The following is a 14,749-nucleotide window of genomic DNA, read 5'->3' as shown; positions in this document are numbered from 1 at the left end:
ACATTCTGCAAGTTCTTGATATGGCCAACCGTACAAACTTCATCCTATTCCTAACAAGCAATAGTACAGAGGTTCCCGATGCACTTTTCTCCCTAAAAGGTTTCTAGAATGCTGCCTTCCATTTGTGTTTCGTGAGAAATTCATGATTACGGTTTTTGTTGACATTTTTCTTTTTAATTTTTGATTGCACTATCATTTTAATAGAAAGGGTAAACTTAAACAGAAACAAATATGCTTATGACATGGAAATATATTTCTCCAATTTAAATTAGTATGATAGTTACTTTGATTGATCCATTTTATCTTTGTGTATGCTTTATGCACACCTTTTTTTTTTTAATTGTCTTTACTCAAGTATTTTTATGCATGAGGAGTTTTGATATTATATTTGTCTTCCTCACACTAACAATTCAAAGTAAAGATGGTGACAAGTTTGATGAGTCTATACGGACAAACCTGTTAAAGCTGCGAACTTATGGAACTTATGTAAGTGATTTTGCTTTATTTTGATATGTGCATTATTTTTCATTATTAATTAATCCTTCAATTCTATTTCTCCAATTTGAATTTGAAGCTTTGTACGTCTGAATTTTCAGTTATGCACGTCGTGAGTTTACATGCTAATAATTGTTATTATTCATTCTTAGTTGTTATGCTTTTTCTGAAATAGTACAAGGAGGATCTAACAGAAACTTTTGAAGAATTATCCGACCTTAGCCAAAATTTTACGCTGCATAAAGATTTTGTGTTGTTCTTAAATAAAACATTGTACTAAGCAGTGAGAGAAAGCTATTTTGCATTCTTAGTGTTTGATAGGTCACTTTTATTCTTATTCCCTTTCACTTATTTTGTCTTTTTATATTGCAAAATCACATAAATAGAGAATTGGAGGTTGACACACATTTTTCAATTTGAACAACTAAATGGATAGAGGATTGGATCGGTTGTCATTCTCAAAAGCTGAAGAGCTCTTTTTAGTTAGCATTTTCTGTTTCATTTTGCTGGTTCGTGTATCTATCACACATGGGTTTGTTATTTGTTTCTAATGTATTTTGTCTGAATCATGCTTTCACAGATGTTGCACTATAAAAATGTATATGACATAACAGATCCAACTTATAAGTAGATCTTGAGGCTTAAGTGGTGTACCTATCATGTCGAGTCCATCCAAATGAGGTTTGTGCGATAAGAACTGTTTCTTTTTGTGTTTTGTTTGACGCAAGTTGTGTTTTTTGTTGAGTCTATAGTAGTCAGATTTTATGTCGAGTAAGTTATATGTGATGTCGTTCAAGGTTTGTAAAAGCAATAAGATTATCAATTGAAATGATAGGATTTTTGCCAGAGGATAATAGTTGTAAAGCAAAAGTGATTTTTGCTGTTTGAGTTGGTATTTTAAATCATATTCAGGAATAGAATTAGTTTTATTGACATACAAATCGATTTTAGAAAAAATATTGCAACCCATGCCTCTATATGTACCTTTACGACGTTCCTGTTTAAAAAATTAAATGAGTTTAGTTTGTATTCAACTTAAAATATATGGGGTTGTTTTCTGAATTGCCATCTTTATATTAACATAAATATGTGCCCATTTTGTTTCCATTTGTATGCATATAAGATCATAAGAAACGTTCGATGTGTACCAGTCAATTTCACATGATTTATGCTTTTCGTCATTGCTTTTTTATTTTGGCTCAAAACATGGTCGTTTATTATTATTATTTGTGGCACCTTAGATCTTAGATGCAACTACAGTTAAATCATGTATTAATTGATGATTTTTATACATTCAATAGAATTATCTACTTCTAGGCACAAATTAAATCTCAGGAAGGAAATTGGACATGAGTTGTATCGGTATGTGAAGTTAGTTGATCCAGCTTTCAAACAGTTTGAGGTTGTTATGGACAAAAAAATTGGAAGTTGTGTTTTACTCATGGTATAGGAGAACTGGAATTGAATAGAACTTAAGCATGGTGCTTCGATCACTTTGATAGCTGTTCCACCACAATTGTTTGTTATTCGGGTGAATGACCGCCATGACTATGAGATTAAGTATCCCATGTATGTTCCTCCACTGACTTTAAGACTAGAGCATTCAATTTACAGTCCAGATGCAGCCCTTTCATTCGCTGGTATCACCTTACCAATCCCTTATCGCCATGACTCGAACAACTTTAAGTATTCCATCACCAAATGGTTGACTCTTGATGATGTTACGTCTGATTATATGGTATTTGAGAAATCTAAGTTTAAGTTAGAATTTTTTTTAGCAAACCATCTAATATTCTTTACTGTCATGTCTAACGTGTTTTCATTTTTCTTTTTCCTTTGATTTTCACTTATGCTGGATTTTTTGATGACATCATCCACAAAGAGTGTAAAGATATTGGTCTTATAAACGATTCAGGACATTATTGGTTGTTGAAATTGGAATTTGTGGATGAATATAAGTGTATCAAATTTGGAGAAGACTGAAGGCTCTTTTGCAATGGAAGACAACTCTAAGAGGGAAAGGGCATAAGGTTTGGAAGAAGTGGTCTGGGATATAATGGAATGCTCTACTGCACATTTATGAAATAATAATGTGTTTGTTTTAATTTGTCTTTTTTTTTTTTTGCATGTATTTATTCTTTGTTTAATGTTTTGGATGTTGAGCAATCAACCATCGTTTATGGACTATGCTTGAAACTTGCAAGCCAAAATCGATTTTTTTTTTTTTTTTTTTTTTATAAAAATTTATCCATGGGTTGTAATTTTGGATTAAAATTCCAACTAAGTGATATTATTCATTTTGATACAACCATGCTTATAAAAAAGTACATATGTCGATTTTTATTTAAATAAATGGAGGTCAATTTCATATTTACAAAATGCTTGGTAAATCAGCGTAATAAAAAGGTAGCAGTGTTTTTAAACTTGATCTTGCGCCTAAAGACATATATGAAGCAAATGACATCGATAGGAACTTATAGTTATTTATATAATTTAGTGGCACAAGACTACTCCCTCCAATCCTTTTTATAAGAGACAAATTGGCCAACTAAAATTATTTATTACTTTTTATGATCATTTGTGCATCCAGTTACAAGTCTTCAACCGATAACAATGATAATAGTAACAAGTCTATATATTTTGGACCGGAGAGATATGATTAATAGACTAATTTAGCCATTCATGTTTATTTATATTTATCATTGAGATTTAACAAAGATATATGAATAATGTAGTTCATTTTTATCTTTATGACTTATTTCATTACAGTCTATTTAGTATGATATAACTTATTTGTGTATATTTTACTCGGTAAGACCCGTGCGTTAGCACGGGTCAATGGTCTAGTACTATATAATTTTCTTTTTTAGCATCATTAACCAGTGTCTCGAAGCACCGGATAACATTTCCCATAAAATATATAGAATTATTAGAAAGAAATTTTTTAATGTACTTTTTTTTTTTGAAAGGAAATTTTTTAATGTACTTATTTATATATATTTATTATGTACGCATTGATTATGAAGACTTCCACTGTAAATTTAAGAAGACAAATTAATTACCCTTAAAATTCTAAAATAACCTAATCTAAAATATTGCCACATATGCAATTGTGATATAAATAAATTTTAATTATCAAAATACTATCACATGTACTCTTTACTTTCTTACTTTACTTTAAAAACACATATTTATACATATTTTCTTCTATCGGTTAAAATTTAAAAAACAGATCAAGATAAATATTTGTTACCGTATGAAAAACACAACATAAATCGTTGTCACTAACACATAAAGAATACAAAATAAATATTTTATTTAGAAATATAAAAAACATGTGACAAATATTTGTCATTGATAAACAAATAAAAATAGGTAACAAACATTTTTCAATGAAACATTAAGTAATATAAAATAAATATTTGTTATTGATAAATATTAAAAACATAAAAGACAAATAACTTGTTGGTAGGCTTGTGGAGAACAATGTCAAGTAATTTGTTGTCGAGGTGGTTCCTCGGTTTCCCTTCCACGGGTCCCATAGCCATTATGAGTTTAGGACTAAGTATTTCTTGTATACTTATGATCGCTTAAACCAGGAAGAGTGTGACGACTATGATCACCTTTTGCCTATGTGGTGAGTTTAATTCCTTCCCTTCCGGTCGACAAGGACGGGCAAGCCATTATGGATGTTGAGATAAATCTTGATACGCCTGTTGGAACAAAATGTGTTTAACAATAAACCTTAAAGAGTTTTGATGATAACAAGGTATTAAAAATTGTAAATTGGATTAGCTAATATTTGTTCAAGTGTACAGGACCATAATTATAAAGTTACATCATCATTGGTTCTGAATGAGCAAATAAAGAGCTATGGAAACAACAAAAATTTGAAGCTTGGACGCTCCTGAAGGCAACTTGCTCCTGAAGAAAAAGCGCTCCTGAAGTCAAGCTGCTCCTGAAGAAATAGCGCTCCTGAAGAATAGTGCTCCTGAAGACAAGAGGTCCAGAAGTCACATCATCAGAAGCTGCAGAAGTCATCTCATCAGAAGCTGCATCATCAGAAGCTGCATCATCAGAAGCTGCCTCATCAGAAGCCATTTCACCAGAAGCTGAATATCAACTGGATTTGCAAAGAATCAAGAATTGAAGAATCATCAATGCAAAAGCTGTCTATTGGATTCGAAAACACAAACAAAGGATTAGTGGAGCTTGCAACGGTCATTTCAAAGGTGTTTGAAGGTGTGTGTTTGCAATTTGGACGAAAGCGTTGACATTGTACTTTGTACGAATTGTACAACCACGTTCTCCACTACTCTGTTTTGTGTCTGCACTTCAAGACAAGAAAACAGCTCCAGAATACGGTCTCGCCTGCATAGATGTTCCTTTGGATAAGGAATGGATTTCAAATTTGTTCTTCATAGGACAACAACCAAATCAGGCAAAAGATCATTGGTGAAAGATCAAGCTTCAACAACGACTCTTTGGTGTGCTGGCAATTTCACAACGTCTCTTTCACACCTCTATATAAAGGAGTGAAGACCTAGAGAATTGGTAATGCAAGAACGCTGAACGAAAGACTCACAAGATTTTCACAAGTACCAAACCTCTGCTGAAATTGTTCTGCATTCACTTAGAATTTCTGTGTCTCAAAGTCATATCTTAGAAATTCTTAAGTCCATTGAGTCTGTATCTGATTTGTATTGTGAGCACCTCTGATTGTATATCAAGTGTTCAACCTTAAACAATTTTCTGTGTAATTTTGTTTAGTTAGGAAGTCTCTTGCAGTTGTGCTTGAGCAGGAAGTCTCTTGATTGTGTTCTTGAGCAAAGGAAGTCTCTTGCTTGTGTGCTTGAGCATTGGAAGTCTCTTGCTTGTGTGCTTGAGCATTTGTAATCAGATATTACTCATAGTGAAATCTCCTTGGAAGTGCAAGGGGGACTGGACTACTTCCGGATTGTGGAAGGAACCAGTATAATTGCTTTGTGTCGTTCTTCTTCTCTCTCTCTGTTTTATTCCGCTGCATTTAGATTCTGATCATCACTTCAGAAGCTGTCTCACTTAGCTTCTGATCAGTGTATTCAGTTATTTAGAGAAACGAAGAATTTTTCAAAACACAATTCAACCCCCCTTCTTGTGTTTTTCTCACCTTCAATTGGTATCTAGAGCCTTGGTCTGTTGTGTATCACTTAACCGTGCAACAGTCAAAGATCTGAGAAAAACATGACTACTCCTCCTCCTGATGGTGATACTAGCTATAAAAATGTCTCACATGATTATAGTGATAGTAAGAAAACCAGTGTTGGAAAAGTTCCAAAGTTCAATGGAGATGCTGAAGAGTTCTCTTGGTGGAAGACCAATTTTTACAGTTACATCATGAGCCTAGATGAAGAATTGTGGGATATTCTGGAAGACGGCGTTGGTGGTTTAGTCCTTGATGAAGAAGGAGCTGCTGTGGATAGAAAGAAACATACTCCAGAACTGAGGAAACTTTACAAGAAGCATCATATTATCAGAGGAGCTCTTGTCACTGCCATACCCAAAGCAGAATACATGAAGATGAGTGACAAATCCACTGCTAAAGCTATGTTTGCTTCTCTCTGTTCAAATTATGAAGGGAGCAAGAAGGTCAAAGAAGCAAAGGCTCTCCTGCTTGTACATCAGTATGAGTTATTCAAAATGAAGGATGATGAAACTATTGAGGAGATGTACTCAAGGTTTCAAACCTTAGTTTCTGGTCTACAGATTCTAAAGAAGAGCTATGTTGCTTCTGATCATGTAAGCAAGATACTCAGAAGCTTACCTGCCAGATGGAGACCAAAAGTGACTGCCATTGAGGAAGCTAAAGATTTAAACACTTTAAGTGTCGAAGATCTTGTTAGTTCTCTCAAAGTTCATGAGTTAAGTCTTAATGAACATGAGTCTACTAAGAAGAGTAAATCAATAGCTCTTCCATCCAAAGGCAAGTCATCAAAAGCTCTCAAAGTGGTTGAATCTGAAGAGGAAGAACAGTCAAGTTCAGACTCTGAACCAGATGCTGCTGAAATGGCCATGCTCTCAAACAGACTTCAATATCTGGCCAAGAAGAACAGAAAGTTTCTCTCCAGAAGGGGTAACTCCAGAAGCTCAAGGAAAGAAGATCAGAAGGGATGCTTCAACTGTAAGAAGCCAGGTCACTTCATTGCTGAATGCCCTGATCTTCAAAGAGAAAAGTCAAAGGACAAGTCAAAGAGGTCTACCTTCAAACCAAGCAAACTCAAGAAGCAGATTAAGCAGAGTTTAATGGCAACCTGGGATGATTTGGGTAGTGAATCTGGATCTGATAAAGAGGAAGCTGATGAAGATGCAAAGGTAGCTGTTGGGTTGGTAGCAACAGCAACTTCAGAAGCTGGATCAGATTCAGACTCAGAAGATGAAAATGAGGTATATTCCAAAATTCCCAGAGATGAACTTGTTGAGTCACTTAAAGAACTTCTTACACATTTTGAAGTAAGAACCAATGAGTTGAAGGATTTAAAAGAAAAATATGCTGATTTGGTAGAACAGCAAAAATCAACTCTATTGGATCTGAAAGCTTCTGAACAGGGACTTAGGGGCTTTGACTTCATGTGTAAAACATATGAAGATCAGCTCAAGTTCTTATGTCAGAAGCTACAAGAAAAGTGTAATGAAAAACCTTTAAGTAACCATGAAATTGCTCTTGAAGATTTTATTATATCTGGCATTGACAGAAGCAGAGTGGCTTCTATGATTTATAGCATTTACAAGAACAATGGCAGAGGAATTGGTTTTCCAGAAGTGAAACTGGAGAAAACCAATCTAAAGTCTTGTTGTGAATGCATCAAGGAAGGTCTGAAAACATTCTTTGTACCAGAAGGGGCTGAGTTGGAAACTGTTGTTCAATCAGAACCTGAAGCTTCTAGTTCTAAGGCTAAGATTACTTCAAAGCCAAAGAACTCTAAGTCAAAGGCTATGATCAAATCTGATTCCAAAACTTCAAAGGTTAGGATCCTGAAAAGATCAGAACCTATTCCTCAGAGTTTGGTGAAACCAAAATCTGGGGTTCTGAAGTCTAAGTTTCAGAAGAAGACAGTTACTGCTTCTGAAGTACCAAAACCAAAGGTGATGGTTAATCAGAAGCAACCCAACTCACAGCACAAGGTACAAGAAGTGAAGAGTAAAGCCTTAAGTACTAACCTTCCAGGACCCATAGAACAATGGGTACCTAAATCTAAAAATGTCAATGATGCAGGTATGTCTAAGAGCAGTGCCAAAGCAAAGATCATGGTACCTAGACAGCGGTTGCTCAAGACACATGACAGGAGACAAGTCCATGTTCCTCAGCCTAACAATGAAAGAGGGAGGAAATGTGAAATTTGGAGGCAACCAGTCAGGCAGGATCATAGGTACAGGAACTATTGGTAATTCCTCTACCTCAATTAATAATGTATGGTTGGTAGATGGTCTTGAACATAACCTTTTGAGCATAAGTCAATTTTGTGATAATGGTTATGATGTGCTTTTTGAAAAACCCAACTGTACAGTAATCAACAAGAAAGACAAATCCATTGTGTTCAAGGGAAAGAGAGTTGACAATGTCTATAAAATCAATTTTTCTGAACTGGCTGATCAGAAGGTGATCTGCCTACTATCAGTGAATGATAAGAAATGGATGTGGCACAGAAGGTTGGGACATGCTAACTGGAAGTTAATCTCTAAGCTTAGTAAGTTACAACTTGTGAAAGGGCTACCAGACATTGACTATCATTCAGATGCACTTTGTGGTGCATGTCAGAGAGGGAAAATTGTGAAATCATCTTTTAAAACCAAAGACATTGTCTCAACCTCAAGACCTTTAGAATTACTCCATATTGATTTATTTGGACCAGTGAGTACTGCATCCTTATATGGAAGTAGATATGGATTAGTCATTGTTGATGATTACAGCAGATGGACTTGGGTGAAATTCATAAAGAGTAAAGATGTTGCGTGTGATGTATTCAGTAGCTTCTGCACTCAAATTCAATCTGAAAAAGAATCAAAAATTTTGAAAGTCAGAAGTGATCATGGTGGAGAATTTGAAAATGAGCCATTTGAAGCTTTTTGTGAAAAACATGGAATTTTCCATGAATTCTCTTCTCCTAGAACACCACAACAAAATGGAGTTGTAGAGAGAAAGAATAGAACTTTACAAGAAATGGCCAGAACCATGATTCATGAAAACCATTTACCAAAACATTTTTGGGCAGAAGCAGTGAATACAGCATGCTATGTTCAAAACAGGATCTATATTAGACCTATTTTGGAGAAAACAGCATATGAACTCTTTAAAGGAAGAAAACCCAGTATCTCTTACTTTCATCAATTTGGATGTACTTGTTACATTCTGAACAACAAGCTCTACCTAAAGAAATTTGATGCCAAGGCCCAAAGAGGAATCTTTTTAGGTTACTCTGAAAGGTCAAAGGCATACAGAGTGTATAATTCAGAAACACTCTGTGTTGAAGAATCTATGCACGTTAAATTTGATGACAAGGAGCTTGAAGATAAAACTTCAAAGCAGGGTGAAAGTTTTACAGAGATACAGGTTCCTGAAGCTACTCCAGAACCTGATCAGATAGCTGAGTCTGAAGATAGTCCAGAAGCTGAACCCACATCAGAAGCGCAAGATGAAACTGCTTCTGATGAAGCACAAGATGGCTCACATCAAGAAGATCCTCCCAAAAACACATTCAAACACAAGTCTTCACATCCTGAGGAGCTAATCATTGGAAACAAAGATAGTCCAAGAAGAACAAGATCACATTTCAGACAAGAAGAGTCAATGATTGGACTAATCTCAATGATTGAACCTACAACAGTTGATGAAGCACTTTCAGATGATGGATGGATCCTAGCTATGCAAGAAGAGTTGAATCAATTTCAAAGAAATGATGTGTGGGATCTGGTACCCAAACCTCAGCACAAGAACATTATTGGAACAAAATGGGTATTCAGAAACAAGCTGAATGAGCAAGGTGAAGTAACAAGAAACAAAGCCAGACTTGTTGCACAAGGGTATAGTCAACAAGAAGGCATTGATTACACTGAAACGTTTGCTCCAGTTGCAAGATTGGAAGCAATCAGGTTACTTCTTTCCTATGCAGTTAATCATGGCATAATATTATATCAGATGGATGTCAAGAGTGCATTTCTCAATGGTGTCATAGAAGAAGAAGTGTATGTTAAGCAACCTCCTGGATTTGAGGATATTAAATATCCTGACCATGTTTTTAAACTGAAGAAATCACTATATGGCTTGAAACAAGCTCCCAGAGCTTGGTATGATAGACTAAGTAATTTCTTAATCAAAAATGATTTTAAGAGAGGACAGGTTGACACTACACTCTTCAGAAGGACCCTTGGGAAAGATATTCTTGTTGTGCAAATATATGTTGATGATATAATATTTGGTTCTACTAATGCATCTCTTTGCAAGGAATTTTCTGAGTTAATGCAGGATGAATTTGAAATGAGCATGATGGGAGAGCTGAAGTTCTTCCTTGGCATTCAAATCAATCAATGCAAAGATGGAGTCTATGTTCATCAATCAAAGTACACAAAGGAGCTTCTGAAGAAGTTCAAACTTGAAGATTGTAAAGTGATGAACACTCCAATGCATCCTACGTGCAACCTGAGCAAAGAAGATGAAGGAGCTAAAGTAGATCAGAAGCTGTATAGAGGTATGATTGGTTCTTTGTTATACCTCACTGCATCTAGGCCAGATATTTTATTCAGTGTATGCTTGTGTGCAAGATTCCAATCAGATCCTAGAGAATCTCATATGACTGCTGTCAAGAGAATCTTCAGGTATTTGAAGGGAACAACTAATCTTGGACTCCTTTATAGGAAATCCTTAGATTATAAGCTAATTGGATTCTGTGATGCTGATTATGCTGGTGATAGGATTGAAAGAAAATCAACCAGTGGCAATTGTCAATTTCTGGGTGATAATCTTATATCCTGGGCTAGCAAAAGACAAACAACTATTGCTATGTCTACAACAGAAGCAGAATACATTTCAGCTGCAAGTTGTTGTACACAACTACTTTGGATGAAACATCAGTTGGAAGATTATCAGATAACTGCTAACAGTATTCCCATTTATTGTGATAATACTGCTGCTATTTGTTTGTCTAAAAATCCAATTTTGCATTCAAGAGCTAAGCACATTGAAATCAAACACCATTTTATCAGAGATTATGTTCAAAAAGGAATTTTAGATATACAATTCATTGATACTGAAAATCAATGGGCTGATATATTTACTAAGCCTTTAACTGTTGAAAGATTTGATTTTATAAAGAAAAATTTGAACATGCACTTCGTGTCTGATTAAATGTTTGCTTGCTCCTGAATAGGATTTTAGGTTCTGAAGTTAGTTCAGAAGCAGTAGTCCATCAGAAGCTCTTTATTGAGGTTCTGAGGAAAACTCGCTTCTGATGATGACATCAGCATCTGAAGTCCAGAAGCTGGATTTGTTGCTTCTGAATAGTTGAATAAGTGGAAACGTTGGGAGTTACTTTTTAAAGTAACTTCTGGCCCACTAACCTGGTAGTTACTCTGTGAACTTCTTACGTGGCCTGTATGTGTTGGTGTATAACTAAAAAGGGCAATGATGATTTAAAAGCTTTGAAAGTACTTTTCACGCGCCCCCAATTTTGTCATTAATGTTATGTTTGTTTGTCTCTTTTGAATTGCAATCGTTTTACTTTTAACACTTTGTCAATTCACACACTACTCACTCACAACAAACACATTTGCTCTCAAACCGTTTGCGAAGTAAGCGCATTCTCTCAACCTCAGAACCCTAAAAATCTTCATCTTCTTCAAATCTTCGTCAATCATCAAATGGCATCATCAAGCTCAAAAGTTTCAGAATCTACTTCAAACAAGCAAAGCGTATCAGAATCTGGGTCCTTCTACAAAGAAAAGACTATGGATATTCCATGGGAATCCTTGATAGTCCAAATAGAGTCACCAGTGGATTTTACTTCACTCAAGAAGTACGAAGTAAACATGGAAGGTTTAATAGAAACACAGGAGCTGTCTGAGTATTTCAGAATGCTAAATGGGCCAACATATGTGAATTTGGTCAAGGACTTTTGGTTAAAAGCTGAAGTGTACAATGAAAAGCCTGCAAAAGTTGTAAGCAAACAAGCTGGGTCAAAGAAAGGGAAAATGGTCATGGATATGAATCCTACATCATTTGACAGCTTAGAAATAAGGTCTGAAGTGATGGGCATTCCTATAACCATCACTGAGGAAGTTATAGCTAAAGCTTGTAGAAGGCATGCAGAGGGAAGATTCCAAGAAATAGTCAGGAAGGAAGATGTCCTGCTACAAGGTTACTACAACACTCTTTTGGGTGGGAAGAAGGATGCAAAGCCTTCTGAAATGGAGATTCACAACAGGATGTTGGTGAAGTTCAGTAATGATTGCTTCTTTCAAAGAGCAGGAGGATCTGACCAACCCAACAATCAACAGAAGCTAGCAATTTACTTCATGGCTATTTTGGAAAAGATAAACTTCCCAAGATATGTAATGGATCATCTCTGCTGGGCCATAAATGAAAGCACTATCAGAGGAAGAAAACAAGTACCCTATGGAAGATTGCTGTCTGAAATCTTTTATCAAGGAAGGGTGCTGGAGTTCTTAAAAAGGACAAGGAGTGCTTCTGATAGATGTTTCGAAGTCTCTACTGCTGAAAGGACTATCAGTAGCAGGAGCTTATGCTCTATGAAGTTCATCAAAGAAGCCCCTAAAGATGAAAAGTGGTTAGAGATGACAACTGCTGAAACTGAGATAATCAGGGACTTTCCTTCCATCGTTAAGGAAAGTGACTCTGGTTTCCTAGTTCAATCAGTAGCTGAGTATGTCCTGGAAGAAGATGCAAGCACTCAGGAGGAAGCTGTTCCTGCTAAAGTAAAGAAGGTAAAGAGTGCCACTGCATCAGAAGCAATTACTGATAAGGGCAAGCAAAAGAAGGATGTCAAAAGAAAGAGGGGGAAAGCTGAAACAGTTTATCACAAGGAAAAACTGGATGAAGCTTTGGATGAAATAGAAAAGGAGGAAGTTGAGCCCAAGCTGAAGAAGAAAAAGGCACCTGTTGATATAAAAAGCTCTATGGTTGAGCTGACTCCTGCCAAGGCCAGAATGGCTAAGGAATTTGCTGCTTTTAAGTTATCAGAGTTACAGGAGAAGAAGAGAATTAGGGCTGCTTCTATTCCCATAAAAAGAAGCAAGGACAGATCAGAGTCAGTCATCACAGAAGAGCATCTGAATAAAGCTCTTGATGGGATAAAGGCAAATGAGCACAAGAAGAAGGCATCTGAACTAACCTTCACTCCAATGGTTGAAGTAACTTCTGATATGGAGAAAGAAGCTGATGGGCAAGCTGTTCAGATGCTAGCTGAATTAAAAAGGAAAGAAGCTCAATACAATTTGGAGAGGGATCAAAGGCTCAAGGCTTCAGGTCTGGAGAATTGTGATGAATTTTTCAAGAAGAAGTCTGAAGAAGTCAAGGAAGTGGCTGTTAAAGCTTCAGAAGCGGTTCTGAAAGCACCTAGTACTATCACTTCTGAAGCTGGCCCTGCAGATCAGGTAATCCAGATTCCAGTCACCTCCATCCCCACTTCACCCTCTTCACCATTAGCACCTGAACCAATAGAAGACACTTCTGTCTTAGACAATCTTGCTCTCCACTACTCAGGTGAGTTACCCATAGATAAAGCCTCAGAAAAAGCCTCTGAAGCAACTTCAGAAGCAGCTGCTTCTGAAAATGTTGTTTCAGAAAACCCTCATCAACAAACACCTGAACCACAAAAACCCACAACACCCCCACAATCACCAACAGCTACCATTGACCCCCAACTCAACACTCAAACATCAACTTCACCACAACAACCACCATCTGAAACTGAATTTCAACCTTTACCTGAACACTCTCCTGAACCAACTCCCATGGATGTTGACATCTCTCTAGTCAATGTTCAAGCCTCAACCTCCACCACACACATTGATTCTGACCAGCCCTCATCTTCTAACACACAAACACACCTTACCATTCCAGTTCCTAACCCTATTCAAGACTTAGAAATCAGTGATTCTGATCTTGAAATCCTTGAACATCCACCCACAAACATCCTGGAATCTGGATATATCAATTCTGAGCTTCTGACAATCCTTAGTCAATTGCTTAATCTTGTGGATCAACGAAGGACAATTGATCTCACAAGTGCATATGAAGACTCCTGGGCATCACTTCAGAACCGGGCAACTGAGCTAATTGAAAGCTTAAGGGCTAAGTGCATCAGAAGCAAGGAAGCTTCTGTCAGGAAGTTAATGGAGCATCTGAATCAGAGTCTCAGAGTAAGAAGTTCTACACTGCTCCTGGCAAACCAGCCTTTCTTCTTAGAAACGGATTACTTGACCAGAGAAGCAAGGTTGTGTAAGCTTCTGAAGAAACAGATGGCACAGCAGCAGCAAGAAGCTAAGGAAAGGGAACAGGCTCTTCTCCAGAGGCAACAACAGCTTGAAGAACTGTTGCAGAAGAAGATTGAAGAAATGGAGGAGATGAAGAAACAACATCAAACCAACACTTAGTTGCACACCCTTGTGTTTTTCTTTTTGTTTGTTGTTTGTTTTGAATTCCTAGTCCTTGCTTCTGAAACCATTCTGTTTTAATTCTCTTTGCCTCTGAATGCTTACTGATTCTGACTGTTTAGCTGCTTCTGACAATTGAATATACATGATTTTTGCTCTGATTTATTTAGTTCATTGCTTAGTATACTCTCTCACGTTTGAGTTTTTCTCATATCTTTTTGTCTTTTGTGCTTAGATTTTTTTTAATTTTTTTTGATAATGACAAAAGGGGGAGTATATGTGACAAGTATTTAAAGGCTCTGAGCCCCATTAATGGCATTTGAAATTTTTGAAAAACTTCTATCTTTTTACCTTATTGGTATAAGCTATGAATGAACGAAGGAGTATCAAAATTCAAGTAAAGTTAATTGAACCATTCTTCTTATCTATAAGTAAATTCTTTCAATGATTCAATTTTGCTTTTAAGCTCTGATAATAATTATTGCGCGCAAAATGAATTTAATTAACCTGGATAGAACTTAGGGGGAGCTTACAAACCTCACCTTAAAGACTATCAGACTCAGGGGGAGTTTGAGCTTACAAACCTCAGATTCTGAGCTTACAAACCTCA

General features: G+C 36.3%; 1 long non-coding RNA gene across 1 annotated transcript; it reads left to right on the top strand.

Moving 5' to 3' along the window:
• The first annotated feature begins 896 nt into the window (after window positions 1-896).
• Window positions 897-2,756, top strand: LOC146956411 (uncharacterized). Its single transcript, XR_015015787.1, has 2 exons — window positions 897-1,176; window positions 1,797-2,756. It is a non-coding gene; the product is annotated as an uncharacterized LOC146956411 (long non-coding RNA).
• The last annotated feature ends 11,993 nt before the right edge of the window (window positions 2,757-14,749 follow it).

This window comes from Medicago sativa, chromosome 1 (genome assembly GCF_051527215.1).
Source record: "Medicago sativa cultivar Bolivia chromosome 1, Bolivia_mono, whole genome shotgun sequence".
NCBI lineage: Eukaryota > Viridiplantae > Streptophyta > Magnoliopsida > Fabales > Fabaceae > Medicago > Medicago sativa.
This window is presented reverse-complemented; position numbering and strand designations above follow the sequence as displayed.